At 42.7% G+C, this 25,480-nt stretch overlaps 1 pseudogene; it reads left to right on the top strand.

Moving 5' to 3' along the window:
- Window positions 1–24,153: 24,153 nt before the first annotated feature.
- LOC124557399 lies at window positions 24,154–24,271 on the top strand (annotated as a pseudogene).
- The last annotated feature ends 1,209 nt before the right edge of the window (window positions 24,272–25,480 follow it).

Genomic DNA, 25,480 nt, shown 5'->3' with positions numbered 1-25,480 from the left:
CCTGGATGTTGTGTACGTCACACCATCCACACCCTGCAGAATCTCCTGTAATAGTTCGTATTTGGGCTGAAACAGTGTTTTCGAAAGTACACATACATGCTCAAAGCGGACTCCATCTGGATGTGTTAGCAGCGACGTGAGAACATTTGTCTTACAGCAGATGTATGTGTCGGGAAGGAGTGCGCCATTCTTCTTCTTCCGGTCTTCTTGCGCACTGTCACAGCTCCAGTCGCTTAGAACAAAGTCTTGATGCTTCACCCACCCTACCACGATACATACTACGTCAGGTACTGGCGTACAATGGTTTTTTTTAGAACATAATGAACACTATGTCCTTTCCATGACACCGACCATTTCGGGTACTGGCATGCAATGGGCTTTTACGGAGAATTTAGTTAAACGACAATTTTCTGCTGTTGCATGTTTCCAGTGAAAATACTGCGGCAATAGCTTTAGTACTTGCAATATATACTATGTGATCAAAAGTACCCGGACACCCCCGAAAACATACGTTTTCCATATTAGGTGCATTGTGGTATCACCTACTGGCAGGTACTACATATCAGCGACCTCAGTAATCATTAGACATCGTTAGAGAACAGAATGGGGAGCTCCGCAGAACTCACGGATTGGGAGTTACTTGCGTCATACGTCTGTACGCGAGATTTCCACACTCCTAAGCATCCCTAGACCCATTGTTTCCGGTGTGATAGTGAAGTGGAAACGTGAAGTGACACGTACAGCACAAAAGCGTACAGGCCGACCTCGTCTGTTGACTGACAGAGACGTCTGACAATTGAAGAGGGTCGTCATGTGTAATAGGCATACATCTGTCCAGACCATCAAACAGGAATTCCAAACTGCATTAGGATCCACTGCATGTACTAAGATAGTTAGGCGGCAGGTGAGAAAACTTAGATTTCATGGTCGAGCGGCTGCTCATAAGCCACACATTGCGCCGGTAAATGCCAAACGATGCCTCGCTTGGTGTAACGAGCGTAAACGTTGGACGATTGGAAAGTGGAAAAACGTTGTGTGGAATGACGATCGACGGTACACAATGTGGCGATTCGATAGCAGTGTGTGGGTATGGCGAATTCCCGGTGAACGTCATCTGCCAACGTGTGCGGTGCGGTGGTATTACGGTGTGATGGCATCTGTTCTTTCGGATATGTAAGAAAGAACAGACGCCATCTTCATATCGTTTAAGGTTAACCGGCTGATGACCTTCTTCAGTGGGGATGCACACGATTTGCCTGAACTCATACAGGACTCTGCCGCGAGTAATGGGTACAATGGCAGCGGCACTACGAATGTAATGTGTGGACTATAAGTTGAGAATGTGGGTCTCACGGGAAGTGTGCGGGCGATAAATCCCTGCAGTCGCACTATCCTCTCTGCCCTCGGTGGCTCAGATGGATAGAGCGTCTGCCATGTAAGCAGCAGATACTGGGTTCGAGTCCCGGTCGGGGCACACATTTTCAACTGTCCCCGTTGATGTATATCAACGCCCGTCAGCAGCTAATGGTATGATTGTGTTATGGTGTGGTCGTGTTTTTCATGGAGGGCGCTTGCACCCCTTGTTGTTTTGCGTGGCACTATCACAGCACAGGCCTACATTGATGTTTTAAGCACCTTCTTGCTTCCGACTGTTGAAGAGCAATTCGGGAATAGTGACTGCACCTTTCAACACATTCGAGCACCTGTTCATAATGCACAGCCTGTGGCGGAGTGGCTAAACGACAGTAATATCCCTCTAATGGACTGGCCTGCACAGAGTCCTGATCGGAATCCTATTGAACACCTTTAGGATGTTTTGGAACGCCGACTTCGTGTCAGGCCTCATCGACAGACCTCGACACCTCTACTCAGTGCAGCACTCCGTGAAGAATGGGTTGCCATTCCCCAAGAAACCTTCCAGCACCTGTCTGAACGTATGCCTGCGAGAGTGGAAGCTGTAATCAAGGCTAAGGGTGGGCCAACACCATGTTGAATTCCAGCATTACCGATGGCGGGCGCCACGAACTTGCAAGTCACTTTCAGCCAGGTGTCCGGATACTTTTGAACATGTAATAAGAGGTAAGAAATAAAAAACATATACATGGTTATACACATTTTTTATTCAGTAATTATACACAGAATGCACTACGTCAGCTGGTTGTTTTCTTTATGTTAACACCAGTACAGAATATAGAAAATGAAGCCTTCTTGTAAGGACAGAATTCAGCATCTATTTCTGTCAAACTTACTGGCAATACATTAGTCTTCGCCAGTACCATCCTGACCCACTGTTCTAAGTCGTCTACATGCACACTGTTCATACTTAGATACCCTGCAATGTCTCTATACACACCTTTAACGCAAGGCAGCCATCTGTTCAGTCTTTCCAACACAATGGGTAGTACCATTTGTAGATCGAAAAAGTTTTATTCGGTGGAGTGCTGTAGATAAATGGATGTGCTACGTGATTTCACATGGACTGCAGAGTTATTGTACACTGTTGTAATGGACAGAGTTCGAGTAGCACAGTAAATGACGGGGGAGGCCGGCTCCGGTGATACTCGGCGGTCAACTGCTGCATAATATACACCTTTGCACGACAGAGATCATCCCATTCCACCTCTGTAAACCGCACGTAATTACTTTTAGCTGCATTTTTCAATCTCTATCACAATACACCACTCTTTCAAAAAAATGGCTCTGAGCACTATGGGACTTAACATCTGAGGTCATCAGTCCAAAAAATGGTTCAAATGGCTCTGAGCACTATGGGACTCAACTGCTGAGGTCATTAGTCCCCTAGAACTTAGAACTACTTAAACCTAACTAACCTAAGGACATCACACACATCCATGCCCGAGGCAGGATTCGAACCTGCGACCGTAGCAGTACCGCGGTTTCGGACTGGAGCGCCTAGAACCGCACGGCCACCACGGCCGGCCTACACCACTCTTTGCCTGTGGCTGCATCTACACCAATATGTCAACGTTTCGAACAACTAGCGGTTAAATTATACAATAGAGAGAAGAGTAGTGGTGTACAGGGCTTAATTGGAATATTCTCATCCACTACATCCTTACTCTGTCCATGCAGTATCACTGGAATATTCTTCGTATGATGGGGGCCAGTGTCCACCTGCGTTATGCTGATTAGGACCCTCGGTGCACTCCAGCGAGTCAGAGGCTGGCTGGGTACATTCAACCGACAATAACAGCTGATTGTTTTGCTCCATCACAGTTCATCCCATTCCAACTCCGTAAACAGCACTTGAACACTTCTCTACGCATTTTCATCTCTAACACAACGTGGCAGTCACTGTCCACTGATGCTTCTATACCAAAATTTAAGCGCAATGGACGGGCAGTTGTTAAATAATAAGGTGAAATGAAAAGCAGTAGAGCACTGGGAGGAATCGGCAGCTTCTCATCCACCACCGCAACACTCTGTCCTTGCAGTAACACCAGGATGATCTGGGATGGTGCATGTGTCAGGGACCACTACTGACCAGCTCCATGTGCCCCCATCACAGTTCTTCCGAAAATCAGAGACTGGCTGAGCGTCTTCAACACACAAATCGACGAGCAGTATGGATAATAGTAGCTCGTTGTACTGCTCCAACAGGCTAGTCAGATGCGCTACATCATCCTACAGTGCTGGTACTGCTGCTGGCCCTGAGAGGCCAGAGGTCGCTTCAGGTCCCAACAAGCCGACGGCTGCTGCTAAATCACACGTGCTGAAGGTAGCTACTGGTCTGAGCATGCTGGAGGTTGCTGCCTGTCTGGGCTTGCCAGAAGTCGCTGAACAAAGAAGAAGAAACAATAAGAATCCACAGACAAAGATATGTAGTTGAACAAACTTTTAGGCTTCTTCTGTGACATGGAGGCAGCTGAGGATCTCGGCTGCTGTTGATGCTTCATAATTCTTCCACTGCCTGCGACTGAGAGTGCATCTGTCTTATATCCCCCTAACGACACAATCACATGACTGGATGTAGTGTTCCTGAGTTTCTATTGGCTCCTGCCATTTTTAAGCTTGGGGAGGGCGGATGCTACTTTCCTGTTGGTTCCCAAGGGAAGTGGTGCAGGGAAAAAACCTGTTTCAAGCTCAACTGAGCTCCACAGGCCAAAGTGAACACCTCTGGTTTATTCTGTCTGGGGTAGTGGAATAGGATGACGTTGTCCTCGATGGTGAGTGTTCATCGGAGGTGAGAGTATCATCTGGAGTGCCCCAGGGAACTGTGGTAGGTCCGCTGTTGTTTTCTATCTACATAAATGATCTTTTGGATAGGGTGGATAGAAATGTGCGGCTGTTTGCTGATGATGCTGTGGTGTACGGAAAGGTATCGTCGTTGAGTGACTGTAGGAGGATACAAGATGACTTGGACAGGATTTGTGATTGGTGTAGAGAATGGCAGCTAATCCTAAATATAGATAAATGTAAATTAATGCAGATGAATAGGAAAAATAATCCCGTAATGTTTGAATACTCCATTAGTAGTGTAGCGCTTGACACAGTCACGTCGATTAAATATTTGGGCGTAACATTGAAGAGCGATATGAAGTGGGACAAGCATGTAATGGCAGTTGTGGGGAAGGCGGATAGTCGTCTTCGGTTCATTGGTAGAATTTTGGGAAGATGTGGTTCATCTGTAAAGGAGACCGCTTATAAAACACTAATACGACCTGTTCTTGAGTACTGCTCGAGCGTTTGGGATCTCTATCAGCTCGGATTGAGGGAGGACATAGAAGCAATTCAGAGGCGGGCTGCTAGATCTGTTACTGGTAGGTTTGATCATCACGCGAATGTTACGGAAATGCTTCAGGAACTCGTGTGGGAGTCTCTAGAGGAAAGGAGGCGTTCTTTTCGTGAATCGCTACTGAGGAAATTTAGAGAACCAGCATTTGAGGCTGACTGCAGTACAATTTTACTGCCGCCATCTTACATTTCGCGGAAAGGCCACAAAGATAAGATAAGAGAGATTAGGGCTCGTACAGAGGCATATAGGCAGTCATTTTTCCCTCGTTCTGTTTGGAACTGGAACACGGAGAGAAGATGCTAGTTGTAGTACGAGGTACCCACCGCCACGCACCATATGATGGACTGCGGAGTATGTATGTAGATGTACATGTAGAAGTTGTCTCCTCCACTGTGGATTAACCGACTGTGGCCCTTTAGTGCAGAGCCGAGTGGAGGGTGTGAATCAGAGGCTCAGGCGGTTCTGCGATAGTGTAGGCTGCGGATTCCTTGACTTGCGCCATCGGGTTATGGGTTTCCGGGTTCCGCTTAACAGGTCAGGAGTCCACTACACGAAGGAGGCTGCTACACGGGTGGCAGGGGCTGTGTGGAAGAGACTGGGCGGTTTTTTAGGTTAGAGGGTTTCAGGGAACCACAGAAGGGGCGTCCGTCTAAAAGTGGGCAGGTAAAACACAATAAGGTAGTTGTAGAAACGATTGGTATTGTAGTTGTAAATTTTCGTAGCTGTGTTGGGAAAGAACCAGAACTCCAAACCCTAATAGAAAGCACTGAAGCTCAAATAGTTGTAGGTACAGAGAGCTGGCTAAAGCGGATTCAGCCGAATTTTTTTCAAACGATCGAACAGTTTTCAGAAAGGATAGATTAAATACAGTTGGTGGTGGAATATTTATTGCTGTCAGAGGTAGTTTGTCTGTAGCGAAATTGAAGTAGATAGTTCGTGTGAAATAGTACGGGTAGAGTTTATACCTAACAATCGGACTAAGATATTCATTGGATCGTTTTACCGACCTCCCGACTCAGAAGATATAGTTGCTGAACAGTTCAAAGAAACTGAGTCTCATTTCAAATAAGTACCCCGCTCATACAATAATAGTCGGTGGTGACTTCAATCTACCCTCGATATGCTGGAAAAATTATACGTTTAAAGCAAATTTCCAGTCTTTAGGTACGGCGGCAGACATAAAACGTCATCCGAAAATGTACTGAATGCTTTCTCAGAAAATTATTTTGAACAATTAGTTCATGAGACCACTCGAAGCGCAAATGGTTGCGAAAGCATACATGACCTTTTAGCAACAAATAAACCTGGACAGACAGTGAGTATTGTGACGAATACAGGGATTAGCGACCACAAGGCAGTTGCTGCTAGGCTGAATACCGTAATACCTACGACCATCAAAAAGAAACGCAAAGTATATCTGTTTAAAAAAGCTGATAAAAATACTCTTAACGCCTTTTTAAGAGACCGTCTTCACTCCTTCCAGTCTGATCATGTAAGTGTAGAAAAGTTGTGGAATGTTTTCAAAGAGCTAGTATCGACGCAATTGAGTGATATTTTGTTGTTGTTGATGTGGTCTTCAGTCCAGAGACTGATTTGATGCAGCTCTCCATGCTACTCTATCTTGTGCAAGCTTCTTCATCTCTCAGTACCTACTGCAACCTACATCCTTCTGAATGTGCTTAGTGTATTCATCTCTTGGTCTCCCTCTACGGTTTTTACCCTCCACCCTGCTCTCCAATACTAAATTGCTGATCCCTTGATGCCTCAGAACATGTCCTACCAACCTATCCCTTCTTCTAGTCAAGTTGTGCAGCAAACTCCTCTTCTCCCCAATCCTATTCAATACCTCCTCATTAGTTATGTGATCTACCCATCTAATCTTCAGCATTCTTCTGTAGCATCACATTTCGAAAGCTTCTATTCTCTTCTTGTCCAAACTATTTTTCGTCCACGTTTCACTTCCATACATGGCTACACTCTATACAAATACTTTCAGAAACGACTTCCTGACACTTAAATCTATACTCGATGTTAACAAATTCCTCTTCTTCAGAAACGCTTTCCTTTCCTTTGCCACTCTACATTTTATATCCTCTCTACTTCGACCACCATCAGTTATTTTGCTCCCCAAATAGCAAAACTCCTTTACTACTTTAAGTGACTCATTTCCTAATCTAATTCCCTCAGCATCACCCGACTTAATTCGACTACATTCCATTATCCTCGTTTTGCTTTTGTTGATGTTCATCTTATACCCTCCTTTCAAGACACTGACCATCCCGTTCAGCTGCTCTTCCAGGTTCTGCTGTCCCTGACAGAATAACAATGTCATCGGCGAACCTCAAAGTTTCTATGTCTTCTCCATGGATTTTAATACCTACTCCGAATTTTTCTTTTGTTTCCTTTACTGCTTGCTCAATATACAGATTGAATAATATCGGGGAGAGGCTACAACCCTGTCTCACTCCCTTCGCAACCACTGCTTCCCTTTCATGCCCCCCGACTCTTGTAACTGCCATCTGGTTTCTGTACAAATTGTAAATAGCCTTTCGCTCCCTGTATTTTACCCCTGCCATCTTTAGAATTTGAAAGAGAGTATTCCAGTCAACATTGTCAAAAGCTTTGTCTAAGTCTACAAACGCTAGGAACGTAGGTTTGCCTTTCCTTAATCTTTCTTCTAAGGTAAGTCGTAAGGTCAGTATGGCCTCTGTATACCACATTAATTAATAAGTGATGTTACTGATCCCCCATAGTACACGAAACGGGTCAGATCGTTGTTGCAGAAGCAACGAAAAATGCATGCCAAATTTAAAAGAACGCAAAATCCCCAAGACTGGCAAAGTTTTACAGAAGTTCGAAATATAGCGCGTACTTCAATGCGAGATGCTTTTAATAATTTCCACAACGAAATTCTGTCTCTAACTCTGGCAGAAAACCCAAAGAGATTCCGGTCATACATAAAGCGCTCCAGCGGCAAGAAGCAATCAATACCTGCACTGCGCGATAACAACGGTGAAGTCACTGATGACAGCGCCACTAAAGCAGAGTTAGTAAACACGGTTTTCCGAAACTCCTTCACCAAAGAAGACGAAGTAAATATTCCTGAATTCCAATCAAGGACAACAGCCAAGATGAGAAACATAGAAATAGATATCCTCGGTGTCGCAAAGCAGCTTAAATCGCTTAATAAAAGCAAGGCCTCCGGTCCAGATTGTATACCAGTCAGGTTCCTCTCAGAGTATGCAGATAAAATATCCCCATATTTACCAATTATATACAACCACTCGCTCACAGAAAGTTCCGTACCTGAAGACTGGAAATTTGCTCAAGTCACACCAATACCCAAAAGGGAAGTAGGAGTAATCCGCTGAATTACGGGCCTATATCACTAACGTCGATTTGCAGTAGGGTTTTGGAACATATACTGTACTCGAACATTGTGAAGTACCTCGAAGAAAACGAATTATTGACACATAGTCAGCACGGATTCAGAAAACATCGTAGTCATCGAGTAAAACAGAAGTAATATCCGGCGTTCCCCAAGGAAGTGTTATAGGCCCTCTATTGTTCCTGATCTATATTAACAATATAGGAGACAATCTTAGTAGCCGTATTAGATTATTTGCAGACGATGCTGTCATTTACCGTCTTGTAAAGTCATCAGATGATCAAAACGACTTAGATAAGATATCTGTGTGGTGCGAAAAGTGGCAATTGACCCTGAATAAAGAAAAGTGTGAAGTTATTCACATGAGTACTAAAAGAAATCAGCTAAATTTCAATTACGCGATAAGTCACACAAATCTGAAGGCTGTAAATTCAGCTAAATACTTAGGGATTACAATTGCAAATAACCTAACTGGAACGATAACAGATAATATTGTGGGTCGAGCAAACCAAAGACTGCGATTCATTGGCAGAACACTTAGAAGGTGAACAGGTCTACTAGAGAGACTGCTTACACCACGCTTGTCCGCCCTACCCTAGAGTATTGCTGTGCATTGTGGGATCCGCATCAGGTGGGACTGACGGATGACATCGAAAAAGTACAAAGAAGGGCAGCTCGTTTTGTATTACCGCGAAATAGGGGAGATAGTGCCACAGACATGATACATGAATTGGAGTGGCAATCATTAAAACAAAGACGTTTTTCGTTGCGACGGGATCTCCTCATGAAATTTCAAGAGCACCAGTTTTCTCCTCCGATTGCGAAAACATTCTGTTGGCACCCACCTACATATGGAGAAATGAACATCACGATAAAATAAGAGAAATCAGAGCTCGCACAGAAAAATTAAAGTGCTCGTTTTTCCAGCGTGCCGTTCGAGAGTGGAATGGTAGGGAGACAGCCTGAAGGTGGTTCATTGAATCCTCTGCCAAGCACTTTCTTGTGAATAGCAGAGTAATCACGTAGATGTAGATGTTTCAAAAAATAGCTGCAGCACAGGCAATAGTCTCTATCAGTTGTGAAATGCATCTTCAGCCCATCCCACCCCATTGCCATTATTTGCTGAAAAGTATTCACCCCACACTCATCCATTACCATCTCCTCCCATTCCTCCTGTAGTATTCTATGGACGCAGTCCTCAGCTGTATGCTCAGAAGTAATATACTTATTAAATTCCTCTCTATCTGACAACATCTGTTCAATTGAACACATTACGACAGTACCTTCTCAGTAGGGGACTATATACTGATACACTGCATTAACACGTTCTGAACAAAGCTAAAAAATCCAGCAAAACGCATGCTATGCCATAAAAATCTCTATTTTTTTCATCACACGAGCAATCCATACTGAGATCCATACTGTCTGACAGCTCAACACAGATTGAGCGATTTAGGGGTGGAAGTCAATTGGAAAACTGTTGCTACCTAGTGCCAGCGTATGCAGCTAGAGCGTCAGCAGTGGACTGAACTCCATGGCATGAAGATGCACATGCTCGGTGGTCTGCACAGTGCCTGGTGGTGTCCAGCTGGCTGACATATGCGTGGAAGACCCAAAACAATGACTCGTATATCACACTTCATTCCATTCCTCGAAACTTACAGATATGGAAATTGGGGGAGAGGTGGGGAAGAGTCCTGTGTCCCATAAACTGATTAAATAAGGAATATGCAAACTGAACTGAACAATATATTGTTATATCAAATTAATATTTATTTGAATTTCATGTTGTGAGAGCATTCCTCTCGAACAGCTCACCACAAAAATTGGTTCAAATGGCTCTGAGCACTATGGGACTTAACTTCTGAGGTCATCAGTCCCCTAGAACTTAGAACTACATAAACCTAACTAACCTAAGACATCACCCACATCCATGCCCGAGGCAGGATTCGAACCTACGACCGTAGCGATCGCGCGTTTCCTGACTGTAGCGCCTATAACCGCTCGGCCACATCGGCAGGCTGCTCACCACAATCTGAGTCTTTTTCCTGTCAGTTTCCAGATGACGGAGGCGAGGGGTGAAGTGATACGGGGGAGGGTAATGTTGGGGGATTTCCTGTGAGGGGGAAAAGAGGCTCAGAAATGTGGATGGGGTGATAAAAATGTGTCCCTTTTCCCAGAGGGATTGGGGAGGAGGAGGGGGAGGGGGAAAGGTGAAAGGGCTATCAGAAGGATGGATTGGTGTGTGGACATTTGCCACGCCGCACATTTGCCATGGCGGACATTTGCCACGATTTTACCTGCTCCGAAGGGTTGGGTCTCTTGTCTCCCCCTCCTCCTGCTCCTCCTCCTCACTCGCCGCCCGACCCGCAGTAAAGGTACTCACTGAGCCTTTCCGCTGGTTTACCTAACATAGGACCAGAATCTCTATGGATTTTCCACCGCATTTCTAGAGAGAGTTTCATTGTGGAAACTATTAAATGCATCTCGCATTTAAATCCGCACCTTATTTCGAGCCTCAGTAAAACTTCGCCATTCTTGGAGATTTTGCGCTCGTCTAAATTATACGTGCCTTTTTCAGTGGTCCTGCAGCAGCTTTCTGTCGTGTTTTGTGTACCATGGGGAATCAGTTCTGTCTGTTATTAATTTATTTTGTATGAATATCTCGAGTGCTGTTGATACTATTTCTTTGAACTGAAGCCACATATGGTCTTCACTTACATAGTTTGTAAGGACTGTCTCTTAGAAAGACGTAAATCGAATTTTTAGTTGCTTTTATAAATAGATATATTTCACGTTTAGTTTTGGTGAATTTCTTTGTTACGGAATTGGGCCTCGCTACGACTGCGTGTTCACTAATCCCTGTATCCGTCGTGATGCTCAGGATTATTTGTGGCTAAGAGGTCAAGTGTGTTTTCATAACCATTTATAATTTGAATGGCCTCGTGAACTAATAGTTCAAAATAATTTTTAAAAAAGAATTTAGTACAATTAAGGAAATTGTTTTCTATCTACAATAGGGTCTGAAAATATATTTTTGTCAACATACATAAAGTAGATTGAAGTCACTGCCAACTATAACAATATGAGTAGGGTACCTATTTGCGATGAAACTCGAGTTTTCTTTGAAATGTTCAGCAACTGTTTCATCTGAGACGGGGGGAGGAGGGAGGGGGAGAGGGTCGGTAAAAGGAGCGAGTTATTAATTCATTCCGGTTGTCGAATATGACCTCTGTCCATACTAAGTCACAGGAACTGCCTGCTTCAGTGTCGCTTGTGAGCTGGAACACACATTACATTATTTTTCCTTAAGTTGTGCTTCTTGTTTCTGTTGCAGTGGAGATCATTACAATTACGGCTTTTCCCTCCAAAACCTAGGATGCTTGCTCTGTGACCCTGTAAATATCAGAGCTAAACAATGTAGAACAACAACGTACGTTACAAGCATAGCATTCTGTATTACTTCATTTCCTTATTTCTAACATTTTAAAATTGTACGTCGACTTTAGATGACATGTCAATCATAGATGTTCTTATTTCTGTTTATGAACATACTTTCAGTCATGTTTTGAATATTGTCAAAAATGGCTCTGAGAAATATGGGACTTAACTTCTGAGGTCATCAGTCCCCTAGAACTTAGAACTACTTAAACGTAACTAACTTAAGGACATCACACACATCCATGCCCGAGGCAGGATTCGAACCTGCGACCGTAGCAGTCGTGCCGTTCCAGACTGTAGCGCCTAGAACCGCTCGGCCTCCCCGGCCGGCTTGAACGTTGTCCCGCTACACTTTATTGACTAATGTTTCGCCGCAAGGGATATCAGATTTTAGAGAGTAAATTAATACGGAGTACGTCGTTCTTCTTTTCAAACATTCACATAGAGAGTAAATTAATACGGAGTATGTCGTTCTTCTTTTCAAACATTTACATACCCATTTCTTCTTTCCTTATTGTCTTTTGGGTATGCAGTTGCAGTAGTTAAAGTAGGCACAAATGCAGTGATCAAAAAGATGATTAGCGTACATTCGCATTCTCTTTACATCGTTCCTTTCTTGTTGCTCTCGTGGCGTTGGACTGTACAGACAGTGGGATCTATATTTATACTTGGCAGAACTAATTACAGACTGACATAATAGTCGGAATTGCTTACGTTTCCAAAAATTTATAAATATATCGATTTCGGAAAAGAAGCTCTGTATTTCGCCAAGATGTCAAAGAAGAAGGTCCCTTATGTACTGGTTGTATTGATTAAGATGTGGAGACGGCGGTTTGAAAGCGGACAGAAGAAGTACGAGGAAGGGCGTCCCTTACCTGAGGGATCGCTACTCAAGCTACCTGGCGAAGGGGCAAGTGTGGCAAATGTCCGGCGTGGCAAATGTCCAGCATTCGGATGGATTACCCCCAGGGGGTCATAAATCAGCCTCCAAGTAGTCATAAACCACTTAGCAGAACAATATATTAGGGAGGGAGGAGTGGTTTAATTGATCAGTTTAATGAATTAGCATATTAATTTCATATCAAAAATGCACCAGAACGAACTTTGTCTCATTACTGATGTGACCATACCATAAGCAGACAGTCAAGTGTGAATGGCATGGACGCCATGGATCCTACTGATCAAATGCTAGAAGCAGGTGGGGCTGGAGTATTTATCTCTCCAAGGAAAGGCTGTGCTGTACGACGTCATTTGTAATGACTGAATTGATTTTCCTCTTCAAGTCGTCAGTGATGTTCAGTTCCTCTATATTTGCTTAATGAATTTGCTGCAGGGTCATTACTGCTTAGTCAGACACTCGCTAGTCGTTGTTACGTCCTACCTAGTGTCCGTTGTGTAACATTACAGGAGTAATGAAGGTGGTTCAGTCTGCACTGTTCTAACCATTTTCTGTTGAGCTATTTGCAGTCTTTCTTAAGAGTGTGGAGATGGTTATTTTACCTGACCCACTGACAGCATTGAAATGTTATAGTTCCTGGCTAGCAAAACGTCGGCATAATTGAGTAACGCTGACTGTTAGAACTTAGAAAAGCTTACTTTTACGTCCTCTTACTAGTTTTATCGGCAACATTCCGCTCCACTTTAATTCGTCCTGAATTTTACTCTTTTTTAACTGTTTGGTTAACAGCCTCACATATTTACATTCAGTTTAGACACTTTGTTTACGAAAATACTTATCCTAGCTTAACCGTATCTGTTAGCTTGCTTCTTTTTACATTTTACTCTAAAAATCTCTTACTTAGTAGTATGAGTCTAATCCAAAGGAATTTCATAACAGGTGTCCCTTTTGGATGATTTATCCTCTTAATCAGGCAAAAGAAGGCTGCACAAATTATAGCTAGTACCTCCCTAATACTGGTAGTCGATACAGTGATTGTTATGATTTGTTGTTTACGATTCTCTTGAAATCTCCAAACGTGCTCCAAACATTTGATATACCGAAATTTGTCCTTTTTCTGCTGTAAGGTGTCAGTATTTTGCACCTCAAAAGAAGTCTTTACCTCCAATATTACTTGGTTAAGAGCCTACAAGGATGTATCAAATAGGTCCTAATCCGTTATTGGATCATCTGTGTGACTAACATCGTCAAGTACACTTAATTTAATTCATACTGTTTGCGCATGTAGGGTGATTGGGTAGAAGCAATGCTGTACTAGCTCAGTGTGCCGGCCGCTGTGACCGAGCGGTTCTAGGCGCTTCAGTCCGGAAGCGCGCTGCTGATACGGTCGCAGGTTCGAATCCTGCCTCGGGCATGGATGTGTGTGATGCCCTTAGGTTAGTTAGGTTTACGTAGTTCTAGGTCTAGGGGACTGATGACCTCAGATGTTAAGTCCCATAATGCTTAGAGCCATTTGAACTAGCTCAGTGTAAGCCACATTGGGAGTGTGTGCATATACCAAGCCGTTTTCCTTCCGGGAAGCTCTTGAGAAGGTCTTAAAAAAAGAGATGCGTAGCCGTGGGAGGAACTAGCGGTCCGCGGCGGCCGTCTTTGCAGAGTTCAGCGGTGGTGATGATGATGTTGGTTTGTGGGGCGCTCATTATCGTGGTCATCAGCGCCCGTACAAGTTCCAATATTTCCATTTCCAGTCTCGCCACTACCCGAACGATGATGAGATGATGAAGACAACACAAACACCCAGTCCCCGGGCGGAGTAAAATCCCCGACCCGGCCGGGAATCGAACCCGGGACCCCGTGATCCAGAGGCAGCAACCGTAGCCATTAGACCACGAGCTGTCGACGAGCTAGCAGTGAACAGGGGCAGCAGCGTGAGATGCAGTAGCGTCTGGCACCTGGAAGTCGAGACAGTGGACAATACAGCGGATTCCGCACGGCTTGAAACCTGCTACCACGGCGCCGCTAGGCCTTAACTTGTTGAGCATGTAGGCATGGCGCGTTCCCACGGAAAGTGTAACCTACTTGACACGGATTGGTAGGTTCACATTTCGTCGATGACGTAGGGAGATATTCCAGAAGTTTTGAAACCAAAACCAAAATCAAAGTCGGAGATTGGTTGGTGCACGGAAGAAATCGACTTCCAGAAATAAGTTTCGCCACCCCCATTTAAAGAGGTTGGGGGACCGAGACTTGCTGTCGGAAACGCAGAAGAAAAACGTGGTCATTCTGTCGTCTTCGATCTTATAGCTCGTTCAGATCAGACGTGCTCTGTGCATACGACAGATAGACTTTCCGTCTTCTGCTCTTTTGTATCAGATAGCTGTTAGGACGCCGTACTTACTTCCTACTATACAGGGTGATTATAATTAATGTTAAACTTTCAAAACGCTGTAGAAATAACACCTCTGGTCACAGAATGACGTCACATTGCATCGGAATGTTATCGGAGAAGGGAGAAAACGCATGGCAGAAGAAAAGAAAATTGTGTGAAAATTGACCAATAGATGGCGCTGTATGGGTCAAAATACGTAAATGAAAACAGCTGTCATCCGCACGACTCATTGAAGTTAGCATAAACACTCCGGGTACACGGGTTTTCCTCCTTTCGCGTCTGCGACGTTCGCCATGACTGTCTCAGTGCAGGATCGTGCTCTGCTTGTAAATCTGTATTACAAGAATGATGACTGTGCACACGTTGCTCTGCAGAAGTTCTGGACACTGAAGGGTTTGAAAAAAGACGTTGGTCCGATGACTGCCGTGGGTCTGGAGAAAAAATTCGGTAATTCGAACAAGACGGGTTCTTTTGGAGTGCAACCTGGTAGAGGGAGGAAACGAATTGATTCGACCTCAGTGGAAGCAGTGGCCACAGCAACGCAGAAGGAGACGTGTGGAGGTGTGCAAACGTGTCGTGCAAGGAAAATTGCCCGAACATTGGACATACCCGTGAGTACGGTACGTAAAATCCTACGAAACATCCTTCTTTGCTATCCAGTCAAAATTACCCATGTGCACGAGTTGCTTCCCGTTGACCTGCAACAAGAGAGACCTTTGCTTAAGAATTTCTTGCCCGCATGGAAAAGGAAAATGACTGGCCGTGGAAGATTTTGTGAACAAACGAAGCCCACTTCCATATGACAGGATATGTCAATACACAGAAGTGTCGGATATGGGCAACGGATAATCTACACGCAAACCAACCAGTACCACTTCATCCTGAAAAGGTCACTGTGTGGTGCGGGTTTACGGCATCATTTATCATAGGGCCACATTTTTTCGAAGCGACAGGTGCTTCCGGTCCTGGTACCTGTATCGTCACTTGTGAGCACTATGAGTGTCTTTTGCTCAACCACGTCATTCCAGCTCTCCAACAGCGTGGATGTGTGGTTGGGATCATTTTTATGCAAGATGGCGCACCTCTGCACGTTGCAAACCCAGTTAAGCAGCTGCTGAAGCGCCATTTCGGAAATGCTATAGTTATCAGCCGTCATTTCCCTACAGTCTAGTCATCCCAATCACCTGATCTTAATCCTTGTGACTTCTGACTCTAGAGCTATCAGAAAGATGTTGTGTTCAATGTTCCGATTGCAAACTTAGCTCCGCTGGAGGCACACATTGTGCAACACATTCTGAACGTGACACCGGAAACACTTCAATGAGTTGTGGAACATGTTGTTTCTCGATTTCAACTTATTGCAAAAACCGGCGGACAGAGTATTGAACATGTTATGCGCCAGTCATGCGTAAATTAATAATACGATATGATTTTGATTGATGCTTTTTATGCGGTTTTTGGCCTCAGGATACTTAAAAACCGATGTGATTGATGCTTTTTATTCGGTTTTTGGCCTCAGGACCAATAAAAACCGATATGGGCGATACTTTTTATGCTGTTTTTCGCCTCACGACAGTTAAAAACCGATTTTTCCTATCCGATGTGATATGGCGTTGCCGTGGTGGATGGGCTTACGTAACTAACTGTATCGCACCCATACACCCATGCACACTGAGTAGTACAGTTTGTTTAACGTCAAACGTACACCTCAGGCATTGTGTATCATTCATTTGTCATTTGCAGTCGACCATTATTAAATTATGATGCCTACCGCGGAATCTATTTCTACATTTTGTAACTATTTTTCTTCTGATATACGTTTTCCTCCTTCTCCGACAATATTCCGTTGAATTTGACGTCATTCTGACCAGAGGTGTTATTTCTACAGCGGTTTGGAAGTTTAACTTTAATTATAATACTTAGACGTTGTCTGAACTTCGCTCCACGGCAGGTAGTTCGCCTCTGGATCAGTAAACAATCATGGAGAGCACTTCATCCGCTGTACAGTGACGTTATAAGACAGCATTCGTTTAGCAGTATTCGGACTGCAGTCAGCCATCCAATGTTTTCGAGTCACGCTCCAGCAGTGCTGTTGGCGCCGACCTCTTTGAGAAACAGCGCTCTGTATTGACACATTTTTACGTTTATGGTGATATAGCATATGCTCTGGTGGTGTAGGGGCACAAGTATTATTTTTTCTAAACTGTGATTGCTTACTTCGTACAATGGTGATGTCAGTCATTTCGTGCGTATTAGCAGGTCACGTGAGTTAAACAGGACAGAGATAAGCAGTGAAGGGCCAATAACAATACAGGGAAAATCTGCACTATATATATTATTTCTGAGAATATTAATTTTATCAGTGATTTCATTATCTATGGGTTCGATATTAAATAAATGTGATGAAGGTAACTATATTTGTTCTTTGGTAGGTATTAATTGAATCACTGATTGAAAAAATGAAGCAAGTCCAATCAACTCTATTTAGAGAAAATTAAAAAAACACTTGTTAACACTTACAATATTGTTCCTACAGTTTTGTGATCAATTACAAACTTTTAGAACTAGGTTATCTGTACACAGTGATGAGTCGTTCCCGCGCATTCGATGAATATTATTTACGCTATCCTCTTTGGAAGTTGGTGGACATTCGTCTCTTTTCCATTAAATGATCCTCTCGTGGGGAGTTTGCAAAGAACGTCACAGTAACATAGGTTTACACAAACTACACTCCATCGAAACAGACCTTGGAAGGCGTCACTGGATGCAGATACGGAGGTGCATGTGGTCAGCACACCACTCTCCTGGCCATATGTCAGATTACGAGACCGGGGCCGCTTCTTCTCAATCAAGTAGCTCCTCAGTTTGCCTCACAAGGGCTGAGTGCAACGCGCTTGCCAACAGCGCTCGGCAGACTGGATGATCACCCACCCAAGTACTAGCCCAGCCTGACAGTACTTCGGTGATCTGATGGGAACCGGTGTTACCACTTCTGCAGGACCGTTGCCATATAAGTTTTCACAACTATCTATTTTTATTTATGTTAATAACTATTTGAAAACATTGATATTTATTTAGTAAAACATCTTAAGAATAACAGTGTATTGTTATACAATAAAAATTTTTTTGATTAACAATATTCTTTAACACTTTTTAATCTTCTTCATCAGATTCTACTATGTTGTCTTTTTGGAAGTCCTCATCTTCTCCATCAAACTGGAAATCATTATTTCCTGTGGGCCACAGAAGAATGTTGTTAAAATACTCTTGATATTCTAATGGAATGTACTTCGTTATTTTATTAAGATCTTTCAGCTTCTTCATATTTATAGCATTATTATTGTTGTATTCTATAGTTCTGGGATAATAAGGTATTTTTTTCATTTAAAAATCCTCTATGTATTGCGAAGCAGTCCATCTACCCATTCCGAACAATCGACATGACCTGGATTCTGATGCTTATAGGTCAAACGCCGGAATTTAGCAAGCGAAAATATTTCCTTTGTTTGACAATTTATGGCAAATGAAGATTTTTTAAAGTGGTGCAGCCACCATTCCTTAAAGTCAATAATATCTTTATGTTCAATAATCTTGACTTGAAACGAATTCAGTGTTTTTCTTGAATTAACTATCATTTCAACGTCTGTTTGACAGAGTAGATTCTATCTTGGTGTCGTATGACTCTCTTAATTATGGCAAAATCGCTATCACTTGGGAGGAAGGAGTAACCTCGAACAGGAAAATAATGCTGAATTATTTGAAATTTCCCAGTCATTGCGAGATGCATCAGGTACCATATAATAGTTTTGTTTTTATTTTGCACGCCTCAAAAATCACTGGACACATGTAATTCTTTCACTGAGCCAGGTAGTCCACTTATGTAGTCACTGAGAAATGTACATACTTCATTGGTGTTAAGCGTACAACAGCGTTATCACTCACAGCATGCAAACTGCAAAATGCTTCGCGACATACCTGTATCCTTTCGGTCTGTTTCATAACAAAGAATCTGTATGTACCTTTCTTTTCTGCTCTTTCTCCTTTGTACAGGTGAAAGCTCTATCAGCTCCATTAAACGCAGATCTTTCTCCCTCTTAGTTTTACCATCGTACAATCTCCTAATTATTTCAATTTGATCCTCATCTTTGAAATGTTCAAAACACATTTTGGGACAACTTTAATAAAACAGAATGTTGGAACAAGATACAATATACTTCACTTAAATATTTAGCAGTAAAATGAAGACAAATATCACATGAAAATATTTATATAAAATTTACTTGCATGATGGACCAGACCGTTTTGCTGGCACAACTAATCCTTTAGAATTTATGTATTCCTGTCCTAGTGATCTAGCTCTCTTACATCTTTCTTTGACATAGTCATCAACATTTCTTACACCTTTTCTTCTCCCGTGCACTTTTTCAATTTCAGAGTTACTTCCGCTCATTATTCTTCGAGTCTACAAACAGCAACTTACGTGAACACACTGAGAACAATGTGGGACAGTAAAACTGAAACAATGTGTTTAATGCCACTTAGTAGCATTGTTGTAACATTCTTTGCCTGAAATCTGGTGATGCTGCCTACCTAGTTAGTGGAAAACAGAAAGAATGTCCGGACATTCTTCTCTATTCCATTAATTACAAACTTTAAAAGGTTGTACTTTCCGTATTATTACTGGTTTTTTCCTTCCCGTTTCCACTCATCGATGAGTGGACAGCTCCAAAATTAAATATATATCTCACCTTATTTTCGAAAAAAACTTGACTTTCCTCCTTTTTCCAATCAGTGATTTAATTTATCCTGATCATTTAATGTACTTGTGTTTGATTTATCTGATGTAGTATACCTTTTCAGTCAGAAGTGCAATTTGTCTGCACGTCCTGAATAACTAATTATCTGCAGAATAATTCTAGGAAATGGATAGGCAAACCATAGGAAATTTACTAGATTACTATAAATAAGAAAACGAGCTGTTACTGGGGTTACATATAAGAGTCAGGACACGCATCACGTTGCATTATAAAATCCGTTGCGTTAAGTAAATCACTTGTACTATGTACCTATAAACAGTCTCCGCCATCGCTAGCCGGTGGGGTCAACGTTAGGCTGCAAGGACTAATTCGTCTACTGTCTGTAATAAAATGGAATCTAAAGTATTATTTAGGAAGGTTACATTTTGCGTAAGTAACACACTAAAAGGTACCTCCAGCCAGGAAGGTTACGTTTTGCGTAAGTAACACACTAAAAGGTACCTCCAGCATCATACAACATTGGCCGAGTTTTTGTACTTATTGTCATCTGTAATCATAGCAGGAAAGTGAAACTTTGTTCCAGCTATATCCCATTTGATTCCATTTACTATTAATCCACTTTGTTTTGACTCTAATTTTGTCATCCTCGTAAATATCTTATTTGGTGTAGCAGATTACTATAACACTCTCTGGCGGAAACATAGAACATAACCCGTGCCACTCAGTCCTCTGGAAATGTGGCTGTGGCACTGATAATAAATTTTTACACTCTTGTGCTTCTATATTCCCTAAGAACAACTGCATTTCACACGACTGCTTGTCAGTTCGAACCAGCTGTGCAAATGACGACTAACTCCTTGACACAAGTGCTAAGATCTCCCGTCGTCAAGACAACATGTGTACCTCTTTCTTCTGACACAAGTAGCACTTCATTCGTTCACACTTGTACTCACTTATCAATAATTTTCCATTTTACCAGGTATGGATGGTTTGTGACACATTGGTAACAGAAATTTAAACTTGTATCTAGAAACTGTATGTTAATACACACCCTAGCCCGATCTGAATAGACCTTAACTGTAGCAACATGAAAGAAGAATATTATATTCCTTTTCATTAATGGTACAAAATGTCTTGAGAACAATATTCGTCTTTCCAACGACTGGATGTTAATCACTTCTGCTTTACATAAGTGCAAGATCATTAATCCTATGATAATACATCGCAACGTCATCTTCGACACCACCCAAGTGAAAGAAATTACCATGAATTTTCCACATAGTAATTTCTTTCTCTGTGGTAACAGTGTAGGTATTTGTGGTAACACAATAACTGTATCCCTGAAAGGTTCAACTTGATTGCAAATGTACAACTGACGTTTTCATTCGTAACTGCAACTTGACGTTGACTGGTGTAGTCATGTCCACTACCTGGTATAGTCCTTGAGACTTTGTCAATAATTTTTTATTTTTACGCTTTTGGGTGTACGGATTTGCTAGTAGAACTCATTATCCTACTATGTACTGAGATAATTTACTTATATCTTGCCCAATCCTGTTTGACACGGGTATGCCTTTGTGTTTGCACGTTTCACTCGATGCCAAACTTGTTTTAATGTTTTCACAAACTACTACACATTTTCACCCTGCGTTTCCTACCTTTGGTTGCACTAAATAAAAGAGTGACAGCATCTTCGGACCACACAGCACTTCATACAGTGAAAGAAAGACCTGTTTCTGTGTAGATTTGTGAGTTTTGGGGACTCAACACATAGAATAAATAGACATCCCAGTCTAAATGTTGACTGTTCATGCAGTGACTTAACATCTTCGCTATCGTGTGGTGTACTCGTTCTATATGACCGTTAGCTTGTCAGTGGAATGGACTACTCTCCAATTTCTTTGTCCTCGATAGACGAGGTAATTGTTTCATCGGATCAGACATAATGTTAGTTCCTTTATCTGTGAGTAAAGTCTCTGCTACATCAGACTTAAGTAAACAATTCTTAACCAAGGCTTGAGTAACAGCATTCGCTTTCTGATCTGGTATTGCTATCATTACAAGATACCTTAAGAAATGGTCAATTTGTCAGTATAAATTTATTATCTGCTAAACCTCTATTAAGCTCTCCTAACATGTCGATTACTATCATTTGAAAAGGTTCTTCTGAGTCTGGCAGTCTCTGAACTTATATCTTTCAGTAACTCAAACCTGTTCATTGAGCACTTGGAATGCATATTTTTATGTATTGCTATACATCACCATGTGATGCTCTCCACCAAATATCTCTGTGACTCATCTGTCAGGCACTCTCCTACAACTATATCCTGATAGTACATGGCCATGTGCTTCTCATAACACTTCAGTTTGTAGTGCTGTAACAATGAGGATGCATGGCTTGCATTTAATTGACATACACAGTACGCTTTCTTGCATAAGAAACTATGGTTGTTTATTGTATACTGGGCAGTCTGTACCCACAGTTTGTGCATTTTTCAAATGTAATGGATCCAGTTACATTACTTGCATCATTGCAATTTTCCTACTGAGTATATCTGCATTCATGTCCTTGATACCAGGCTTATTAACTGCTTCATTCTGGAACACACTCTATTACAGTGCCCATCTTGTTAACTGACTTGAAGCGTCTGTCAGTACTAATAACCATTTCTCGTATGTATAATCTGTAACTACTTTAAATTTACTCTGATCAGGCAGAACATTATGACCACCGACCCACTATCAATATAAACCTGTCCAGGTGATAGCAGGGTCACCTGGCAAGGAATGGCTGCTAGACAGACACACGCATGGTGCATGTAGAATCAATGAGTGTTCTGTCAGTGTGCAGAATGGGTTTGACTGATTTTGACTGAGAGCAGATTGTAATCACCTGGAGGCTCAGCATGAGCATTACGGAAACTGCACGACTTGTTTGGTGTTTGAGGAGTGGTGTGATGAACATCTTCAAAATGTGATGAAACTAAGGTGAAACCACGACCAGACGTTGTGGGTTTGGACGGCCACCCCTCATTACAGATGTCAAACATTTGAGGCTGGACAGAAAGGTAAATGAGGACAGGCAGTGAACTGTGGTGGAACTGACATCAGACGTTGATGCTGGACAGGGTACAAGCGTGTCTGAGCACAAAGTGCACCAAACATTCCTAACAATGGGTTTCCATAGTCGATGACCCATGTATGTGCGAATGTTAACACTGAGACGTAGGCAGCTACAACCGAAATGAGCACGTGACCATCCATACTGGACATTGGTGCAGTGGCAGAGCAATGCACGGTATAATGAATCCTGATACCTTTTTTTATCCTACCAATGGGAGGGTGTGAATCCGTCGTCTTCCAGGGGAACAGCTCATTGACACTTATACTGTGGGATGTAGGCAATCTGGTGGTAGCTCCGGTGTGCTCTTGGGAACATTCACGTAGGCATCTATGGGTCCAGCGGAGCTCGAGAAAGGCACCATGACGGCCAAGGAGTATCGTACACTGGTTGCAGACCACGTACGCCCCTTCATGACGATCATGTTTCCCGCCGCCAGTGGCTATGCGCTATGTCACAAGGCCAGGAGTGTTGTCATAGAGTGGTACGAGGTACACAGTGGGGAGTTCCAATTGATGTGCTGGCTCCTCAACTCGCCAGATTTGAACCCAATCGAACACATCTGGGATGTGATTGAACATGGCGTTAGAGATCATTGCCCCTCCCCAGAATTTACGGGAATTAGGTGATCTGTGTGTGGGCAGATGTGATGCCCACTCACTCCAGCAACTTACAAGGGCTTCATTACCTACACGCTGCGCCGGCCGGGGTGGTCGAGCGGTTCTAGGCGCTACAGTCTGGAACCGCGCGACCGCTACGGTCGCAGGTTCGAATTGTGCCTCGGGCATGGATGTGGGTGATGTCCTTAGGTTAGTTAGGTTTAAGTAGTTCTAAGTTCTAGGGGACTGATGAACTCAGAAGCTAAGTCCCATAGAGCTCAGAGCCATTTGAACCATTTGAACTTACATGCCACGACGCGTAGACATTGTTATCCATGCCAAAGGTGGACGTACCAACTATTTGGTAGGTGGTTATAATGTCCTGCTGATCAGTGTACAGCCATGAAGGTAGCAACGGAAGTATAAATACCTTACGTCAAAAGTATCATCTCTTTTTCTGTAATAGAATAATTGTACACAGGGTTATTCAGCTGAAAGATGCATAAGCTACCAGATCCTCTTGTTCACCTACATTTTGACTTAAAATGATACCCAAAGCTGTACTGCTTACATCACGTGACAATATAAATTCCTTAATAAAATCAGAAAATACAATATCTGAACACAGTATCACTTAAAATTTTGGAACACTGCTTGACATTCTGTTGTCCACTGAAACGTAGCTCCTTTTTTCTAAAACATAGTGTACGGTTGCACATTGCCCATAAAATTTTTGACGAATTTTCGGTAATAATTTACCAGACCACGAAATGATTGCCTTTGCTTAACCGTTTGTGTCACTGAGGCAACGGCCTTGCCGCAGTGGATACACCGGTTCCCGTCAGATCACCCAAGTTAAGCGCTGTTGGGCGTGGTCGGCATTTGGATGAGTGACCATCCGGGCCGCCATGTGCTGTTGCCATTTTTCGGTGTGCACTCAGCCTCGTGATGACAACTGAGGAGCTACTCGACCGAATAGCAGAGGCTCCGGTCAAAGAAAACCATCATAACGACCGGGAGAGCGGTGTGCTGACCACACGCCCCTCCTATCCGCATCCTCAGCTGAGGATGACACAGTGGTTGGATGGTCCCGATGGGCCACTTGTGGCTTGAAGACGGAGTGCTTGTATTACTGAAAAGTCACATATAGCTGAAGTGACACGAGGACCTGTCATCACTCCATCGTGGCCAATAATATGACTTAGGTAAGTAACTTGTGGGTGGGCAAAATGACATTTATCAATACTTAACATGATACATGCTGTGTTTAATGTATCAGATATATTACTTAAGAACTCCAAGTGTTCGTCTAGATCTTTTGAAAATCCGATAATTTCATCCCAATAGACATCACTTATTTTCGGTTTCAAGTTTCGGAGGACTCCATCTAACAAGCGCTGAAATGTTGCATGTGTGTTTTTTAACTTGAAAGGCATTCTGCGATACTGGTAGTAATCAGATGATGTAGTATGAGTAAAAGCTGTTTTCCGCCTATCTTCTGGACATACTTCAATCTGGTGATACCTACTCTTTAAATCTATCGTAGAAAAGAATTTAACTGCCTCAGGTTATCCAAAGTTTCAGTTATATTTGGAATCAGATCTGCAGCAGTTACTGTCGGTCGTTTAGAACCCATAATCACAAAAGAATCTATATTTGTTGATGGTGTTAGGACAGCAACCAGCCTCTAATTTACTTTCAGTTCCTTTATTCAAAGGGTACCGTTACCGGTTTCGAATCGTTGTGATTCATCTTCAGACGGTTTACACGCTTTCCTTATGACATGTGGTGTGTTTTTTACAGACTAATTGTCGTGAAATGTCGGTTTGGAGTGTTTGTTTTCATAACATTCGTCCAACAGATGTGAATACATTCCCACTGCATTCTTATTGTTGCACACGTAAATTTTTCTCACTGAACACTTTAGATTTGTCACCGAGAAGATTTCTACCACGCACCACATGTTTTGATACATACAAAGAGCTTACAAACATATATGTATGTACACTTATATGTTTGGAAGCTCTTTGTATGTATCAAAACATGTGGTGCGTGGTAGAAATCTTCTCGGTGACAAATCTAAAGTGTTCAGTGAGAAAAATTTACGTGTGCAACAATAAGAATGCAGTGG

The sequence above is a fragment of the Schistocerca americana genome, chromosome X, assembly GCF_021461395.2.
Source record: "Schistocerca americana isolate TAMUIC-IGC-003095 chromosome X, iqSchAmer2.1, whole genome shotgun sequence".
NCBI lineage: Eukaryota > Metazoa > Arthropoda > Insecta > Orthoptera > Acrididae > Schistocerca > Schistocerca americana.
Note: the sequence above shows the minus strand (reverse complement) of the source record. Positions and strands in the feature narration are given on the sequence as shown.